Source organism: Canis lupus, chromosome 9 (genome assembly GCF_003254725.2).
Source record: "Canis lupus dingo isolate Sandy chromosome 9, ASM325472v2, whole genome shotgun sequence".
Lineage (NCBI taxonomy): Eukaryota > Metazoa > Chordata > Mammalia > Carnivora > Canidae > Canis > Canis lupus.
The window spans coordinates 46,768,596-46,777,067 of NC_064251.1; the positions used below are offsets into that span (position 1 = coordinate 46,768,596).

At 41.6% G+C, this 8,472-nt stretch overlaps 1 pseudogene; it reads left to right on the forward strand.

The window, feature by feature from the left end:
- Nucleotides 1-697: 697 nt before the first annotated feature.
- Nucleotides 698-1,528, forward strand: LOC112677109 (programmed cell death protein 10-like; annotated as a pseudogene).
- Nucleotides 1,529-8,472: the final 6,944 nt, after the last annotated feature.

An 8,472-nucleotide genomic window follows, 5' to 3' on the forward strand; every position in this document is an offset into this window, starting at 1 on the left:
AAAGTGGGAAGTATCTGCACCTGGGTGGCTCAGTCGGTTAAGCATGTGACTTTTGATTTCAGCTCAGGTCTTGATCTCAGGGTCATGAGTTGGTGGGCACAGAGCCTACTGAAAAATAAATAAATAAAGGTGGGAAGTGAAATCAGTGCCTCAGTTGCCAGTCAGTATATGCTTTGTGCCCTATTCTTTCATCATAAAAAGGAAAAAGAAATACTGCTGTGGATGAAGACACCTCTGAATTTTTTTTTATTGGTTTATTTATTTATTCATTCATTCATGAGGGATCCCTGGGTGGCGCAGCGGTTTGGCGCCTGCCTTTGGCCCAGGGCGCGATCCCGGAGACCCGGGATCGAATCCCACATCGGGCTCCCAGTGCATGGAGCCTGCTTCTCCCTCTGCCTATGTCTCTGCGCCTCTCTCTCTCTCTCTCTCTCTCTCTCTCTCTCTGTGACTATCATAAATAAAATAAAAATGAAAAAAAATAATTATTTATTCATTCATGAGAGACACAGAGAGAGAGAGGCAGAGACACAGGCAGAGGGAGAAGCAGGCTCCATGCAGGGAGCCTGACGTGGGACTGGATCGCAGGTCTCCAGGATCAGACCCTGGGCTGAAGGCGGCGCTAAACCGCTGAGCCACCCGGGCTACCCCTCCTCTGAATTTTAGAACTGCTTGTTCTACTGTAGCTGCCTTTTGGATGAGGATGACAATGGAAGAGATGAAGAATGAAGCTGAAACCACTTCCATGGTTTCTACACCCCTCTATGCAGTAATGTATCCTATGTTTAATGAGCTAGAATGAGTAAACCTGTCTGCAGCTCAGATACTGAAAGCAGCTTTCATTAAGGCTTAAAAAGAAAATCCAGGACTCAAACAAGACGTTATGAAAATTTTAGAGAAAAAAAAGTGTAGAACTTAACTTCACAGAGTCCCTCCTTCAAATAGCAGCTAATGATAGAGAAGAGCATATGACTGAATGAACAGATCTAGAATTGCAGAAGCTAAATGAAAAGGCATGAACATTTAAACAAAGTCTCAGTAAGATCCCAGATAAGATCAATGACAGAGACATTTCTGCAATCCAGGATATAGCTAGTGTAATAAAAGAATTTAATATAAATGAATAGGGATCCCTGGGTGGCTCAGCGGTTTGGTGCCTGCCTTTGGCCCAGGGCTCGACCCTGGAGACCCGGGATCGAATCCCACGTCGGGCTCCCGGTGCATGGAGCCTGCTTCTCCCTCTGCCTGTGTCTCTGCCTCTCTCTCTCTCTCTGTCTCTGTGACTATCATAAATAAATAAAAATTTAAAAAAATAATATAAATGAATAATGTCTTCAAGAAGTATCAATACCAGAACTGCAGCGCACTTGAATACTGAAAGAAAGAATTTGTAAAGTACTCCAAAGGTTTCAGTGTTACTCTGAAAACCTATTATAAAGATGGCAAGGCAATAAATATGTTCGTAAGTGTCAACTGTTTAATTCATCAAACCAACTTGGTACTTCAGACCTTCAAAACTGTGGCATGAAATTTGTATATGTTGAAAACATATACTGCTCTGGGTGCCTGGGTGGCTCAGTCGGTTAAACGTCTGCCTTCAGCTCAGGTCATGATCTCAGGGTCCTGGGATAGACTCCCATATCGGGCTCCCTGCTCATTGGGAAGTCTGCTTCTCCCTCTCTCTCTGCCTCTTCTCTATTCATGCTCTTTCTCTCTCAAATAAATAAATAAAAAATATTTGAAAGTGATATGCTGGAAAAAAAGTGATATGCTGTAAATATTGTATTTAACAATATTTGGTAACAAATATTTAATAAATAGTTTACATCTGTTAAGAATATAGTGGAAGTTTTACTTTCTCCTTACCTACTTGGATGCCTATCATTTCTTTTTCCTTTCCTTTTTTTTTTAATATTTTATTTATTTATTCATGAGAGACACAGAGAGAGAGGCAGAGACATAGAGAGGGAGGAGAAGCAGGCTCTATGCAGGGAGCCCGATGCGGGACTCGGTCCCAGGAACTTGGGATCAGGCCCTGAGTCAAAGGTAGGCGCTCAACTGCTGAGCCACCTAGTCATCCTTCTTTTTCCTTTTCTTGTCTGATTTCTGTGGCGAGGACTTTCAGTACCGTGTTGAAAAAAAAAAGCAGAAACATTTTTGATATAGCATCTGGGGCTATAAACTTATAAAAAATCGTGGTGCACAGGGTGCTGGCTGGTTCAATTGGTAGGACTCTTGACTCCTGATCTCAGGGTCATGAGTTTGAGCCCCACATTGAGTGGAGAGATTACTTTAAAAAAAGAAATGATGGTGCTGTAGAGGTGGCTCTCACGGTAAGATACAGCACTTCTCACAGCTGCTGTGTTAATGGGTACTTTATACTCCATTGAAAATCCTTTAAAACAATCACCAGGTCATTAAATCACACGCTTAAGTATGAATCTCCCAACTTTGTTGAAAAATTTCCTATAATGGAAACAAGACTTCACTTGACTTGTCTTGAGTAGAATATCCATACATGGCAGTGTACTAAGCACTACAAGAAGGAAATAGGACATTAAAAATATGATGAGTCATTGCCTCCGGGAGCTTGCAGTTTAGTGTTTTTTTAAGTTATCATTGTGTTTTTATTTGTAAAGATAGGCTAATTATTTTATTTTATTTATTTATTTTTTATTTTTTTTATTTTTTTAATTTTTTTATTATTATTTTATTTTAAATATTTCAAAATTATTTTATTTTAAATTTGTTTAAATTTTTATTTTTATATATTTTAAAAGATTTTATTTATTCATTTAGGAGAGAGTGAGAGATAAAAAGTGAGTATAAGTGAGGGGAGGGGGCTTCTCCCTCTGCCTATGTCTTCTCTCCTCTCTCTCTCTCTCTCTGTCTCTCATGAATAAATAAATAAATCTTAAAAAAAAAAAGAGTGTGGGGGGAGGGGTAGAGGGAGAAGCAGACTCCCCATTGAGTACGGAGCCCAATGCAGGGCTCAATCCCAGGACTTTGGGATCATGACCTGAGCCAAAGGCAGACACTTAACCAATTGAGCCACCTAGGCGCCGCTGAATTTCTTTAAATTTTTAAAAATATGTTTTACCTTTCTAACACAAATGTATTTATGAAGATACACATGGGGATACCTGGGTGGCTCAGTGGTTGAGTGCCTGCCTTTGGCACAGGTCGTGATCCTGGAGTCCCAGGATCGAGTCCTGCATCAGGCTCCCGGCATGGAGAGCCAGGATAAGTAAACAAAGCTTAAAAAAAAAAAAAAAAAAAAAAAAAAAGTAATATACAGCCTGCTACTGGACTCCCATTTAAAAAAAAAAAAAAAGTGACCTGAGCCTAAATTAAGAGTCGGTCATTTAACTAACTTAGCAACCCAAGTGCCCCTATTCTAATAGTTTTTCAGTTAATTGTCTTGACTCTTCATAGTGTATTGCTGAAAATTTAGTCTCTTCCTTTATAAACTATATTATTCCTATTTATTTTTTTTAAATTTTTATTTATGATAGTCACAGAGAGAGAGAGAGAGAGGAGAGACACAGGCAGAGGGAGAAGCAGGCTCCATGCACTGAGAGCCCGACGTGGGATTCGATCCCGGATCTCCAAGATCGCACCCTGGGCCAAAGACAGGCGCCAAACCGCTGCGCCACCTGGGGATCCCCTATTTACTTTTCATTTCTCCATATCTATGGAGCTTCAGAGAAATATTGAATGAGAGATTAAAGTGGGCATTTATTGGGGAACCTGGGTGGCTCAGTCCATTCATCACCTGCCTTTGGCTTGGGTCATGGTCCTGAGGTCCTGGGTTCAGTCCCACATCGGGCTCCCTGCTTAGCAGGGAGTCTACTTCTTCCCCTCCCTCTGCCTGCTACTGTTTTTTTTTTTTTTAATTTTTATTTATTTATGATAGTCATACAGAGAGAGAGAGACGGAGGCAGAGACTTAGGCAGAGGGAGAAGCAGGCTCCATGCACCGGGAGCCCGATGTGGTATTCGATTCCGGGTCTCCAGGATCGCGCCCTGGGCCAAAGGCAGCCGCTAAACCACTGCGCCACCCAGGGATCCCCTGCCTGCTACTCTGCCTACTTCTGCTCTCTCTCTTTCTGTCAAATAAATACATAAATAAAATAAAAAGGGTATTTATTGTTAAATTCCATATTTTTAAAAAAGATTTTATTTTTTATTCTTGAGAGACACAGAGGCAGAGACACAGGCAGAGAGAGAAGCAGGCCCCTAGCAGGGAGCCCAATGTGGGACTCAATCCCTGGACAATGATCAAGCTCTGAGCTGAAGGCAGATGCTCAACGTTGAGCCACCCAGGTGTTAAATTCAATACTTTAATGTAAATTTCTAATATTTCACCATTAAGAGTAGTGTTTTCTATTGGTTTCTGATAAATAGTTGTTGTTGTCATCATTTGTATTGATTTGCTTCGTTTTGTTTTTTCTTGAATTCATGACCCTGAGATCAAGACCTGACTTGAGATCACCTAACAGACTGAGATGCCCAGGAGTCCCTAGTTGTTGTTGTTTTATTAAATTAAAGAGATTCTTCTATTTCTAATTTGGTAAGAATGTTTATTAAAAAATGAGTTTAGGGATCCCTGGGTGGCGCAGCGGTTTGGCGCCTGCCTTTGGCCCAGGGCGCGATCCTGGAGACCCGGGATCGAATCCCACATCGGGCTCCCGGTGCATGGAGCCTGCTTCTCCCTCTGCCTATGTCTCTGCCTCTCTCTCTCTATCTCTGTGTGACTATCATAAATAAATAAAAATTAAAAAAAAAAAAAAAGTTAAAAAGAATTTAAAAAAAAAAAAAATAAAAAAAAAAAAAAAAAAAAATAAAAAATGAGTTTAGGGGTGACTAGGTGGCTCAGTCAGTTAAGCATCTGCCTTCAGCACAGGTCATGATCCCAGAGTCCTGGGATAAAGCCTCAAGTTGGACTCCCTGCACAGCAGGGAGCCTGCATCTCCTTCTCCCTCACCCTCTGTGCTTGCTCTCAAATAAATAATTAAAATCTTTAAAAATAAATTAAAAATGAGTTTAAAAAAAACAAGTATTGGGGCACCTGGCTGGCTCAGTCGGTAGAGCATGTAGCTTTTGAGCTTGGGGTTGTGAGTTCGAGCCGCTCTTTGGGTATAGAGATTATTTAAGGAAATTTTAAACAAAAGTGTTGACTTTTTACTGGATGCTCCTTCAGGCTCTATTTTTTATCAACTATATGTTTTTTTCTTCAATGAATAAGTATAGTTAATTATATCAATAGAGTTTCTAATATGGACTCCTATTTACATTGGTGGGATAACTTCTCCTTATTGATATATATATATATATATCTGGCAGGCGGCCAGTGACTGGCTTTCTTGGGAACACCTGTGTAAATTTGTTAGGAGGGTTCTGAAAGACTTCCCCTCTTGGCAGGTTACGGGCAAGTGGGTTCAGCCCACCAACTTACTGTCTTGTCCATTTTACCCACAAGAAAATACCTACGTTTATATTGTGCCAAAAGATGGGAGTGCAGATGGCTCCCCTGGCACCTCCTCTGCATCCTGCCATCCTCCTCAATCCTTCTGTCATGTGCCAAGAAAGGCTTGGACACATGAACAATCCACCACATCTGCATCTTTCTACTTTTTTGGTTGATTCCAATCAAGTTTCTGCAGTTCTCCAAATCATTAGTAAAACCCATCACTTCCAAACCTCTCAAGATTCCATGATTTAGGGCACCTGTGTGGCTCAATCAATTAAGTGCCTTTGGCTCAGGTCATGATCCTGGGGTCCTAGGATCAAGCCTGCATCCAGCTCCCTGCTTAGCAGGGAGCCTGCTTCTCCCTCTCCCTCTGCTCATGCTCACTTGTGCTCTCTCAAATACATAGGTAAAACTTTTAAAGAAAAAAAAAGTTGAATGGTAGTCCATGCTTTCCAGGTTACTAGGCTTGCAGTATGGACTAATTGGTAAACACCCTTTAAAAAAAAGATTGTATTTATTTATTCATGAGAGACACAGAGAGAGGCAGAGACAGAAGCAGAGGGAGAAGCAGGCTCCCTGCAGGGAACCCGATATGGGACTCGATCCCAGGACTTCGGGATCATGCACTGAGCCAAGGGCAGACACTCAAACGCTGAGCCACCCAGGTGCCCCAAGATCCTTATTCACAACTGCTAAATCCCTTTTGCCATGTAAGGTGACAAATTCACAGGTTGTAGGGATTAAGATGTAGACATCTCTGGGGGACCATTATTGTATATCCTACAGTATTACTAACAGATTTTAATATAACCACACTATCATTATTACATCCAACAAGATTAACATTCACTTTTTTTTTTAAGACTTTATTTATCCATTCATGAGAGTCACAGAGAGAGAGAGAGGCAGAGACACAGGCAGAGGGAGAAGCAGGCTCCATGCAGGGAGCCCAATGTAGGACTCGATCCCGGGTCTCCAGGATCACGCCCTGGACAGAAGGGAGGCGCTCAACCACTGAGCCACCCAGGTGCCCCTGTTTGTTTGTTTGTTTGTTTGTTTATTTGAGAGAACATGAGTGGGAGTGGGGAGAGGGACAGAAGGAGAGGGAGAAGTGGATTCCCCACTGAGAAGGGAGCCTGATACAGAGCTTGATCTCCCAGAACCCCAGGATCAGGACCTGAGCTGAAGGCAGACAGTTAACTGATTGAACCACTCAGGTTCCCCTTTAATAATTTTATTTATTTATTTGAAAGGGAGAAAGAGAGAGCACAAGCAGAGGGAAGGGGGAGAGGTTGAGGAGAAGCAAATTCCCCACTAAGCAGGGAGCACAAAGCATGGCTCAATCCCAGGACCCTGGGATCTTGACCTGAGCCAAAGGTGAAGGCCCATGCTTAACCAACTGAGCCACCTAGGCGCCCCTCATTCACTCATATTTAAAGATTTCTTAGAAAGTATCTCTAAAAAAAAAAAAAAAGAAAGTATCTCTACACCTAACCTGGGATTTGAACTCACCACCCTAAGATCAAGAGTCAAAGACTCTGCTGACTGAGCCAGATGCCCCACATTTATTTACTTACTTTTTTATTTTTATTTTTATTTTTATTTAAAAAAACGATTTTATTTATTTATTCATGAGAGACACAGAGAGAGAGAGAGGCAGAGACATAGGCAGAGGGAGAAGCAGACTCCATGCAGGGAGCCCGACCTGGGACTCAATCCGGGGTCTCCAGGATCAGGCCCTGGGATGAAGGCAGCGCTAAACCGCTGAGCCACCCGGGCTGCCCTATTTATTTATTTTTAAAGATTTATTTACTTATTTAAGAGTGAGAGAGCATGAGCAGGTGGAGAGGCAGAGAGAGAAAGAGAAATCTCAAGCCGACTCCTCGCTGAGCTCGAATTCCAACTTGAGGCTCAATCCCACGACCCCAAGATCATGACCCCAGCCCAAACCAAGAGTCAGACACTCAACCCACTAAGCTACACAGATGCCCCTATTTTTTTTTTTTTTTTTTTTTTTTTTTTTTTTTTTTAGATTTTATTTATTTATTCATGATAGACACAGAGAGAGAGAGGCAGAGACACAGGCAGAGAGAGAAGCAGGCTCCATGCACCGGGAGCCTGACGTGGGATTCGATCCCGGGTCTCCAGGATCGCGCCCTGGGTCAAAGGCAGGCGCTAAACCGCTGCGCCACCCAGGGATCCCAGATGCCCCTATTTTTAAATATCATCTAATATTCAAAAAATAATAATAATATTCAGCCCATGTTCAGTTTCCCATGGTTGTCTAATGTTTTTTTTTCCCAATTGGTTTACCTGAATAAGGATACAAAATAATTCATAAAATATATCAGTTGATAGAGCTCTTAAGTCTTTTTTTATCCATAACAGATCTCCCTTCCTGTCTCTCTCTCTCTCTCTTTTTTTTATGCCATTTATTTGAGAAGAAACTGTGCCATTTGTCTTACAGAATATCTCACATCCTGGATTTGTTTCTTCACTTCCTCATAGTGTTATTTACCTTGTTCCTATATTCCTCATATTTCCTGTAAACTGATAGCTGGATTAGATTCAGGTTTAATTTTTTATTTGAATGTGTCAGAGGTAATGTTTGCTGTGAGCTTCCTGTTGTAACCATCAGAGACACACAATGTCTTGTTCACTTTTAGTGTGGCTAACATTGACAAGGGACAATATTACACTCAGAACAATGTTATTGGGCGATCCCTGGGTGGCCCAGCGGTTTATCACCTGCCTTCGGCTCAGGGCGTGATCCTGGAGTTCAGGGATCTAGTCCCACATCAGGCTTCCTGCATGGAGCCTGCTTTTCCCTCTGCCTGTGTCTCTGCCTCTCTCTCTCTCTCTCTCTCTCCCTCTCATGAATAAATAAATAAAATATTAAAAAAAAGAACAATGTTATTTTTTTATTTTTCTGTACCATTGAAATATAAATGTTATGCAATATACAATGTTATATTAGTTTCAGGTGTACAACATAGTGAT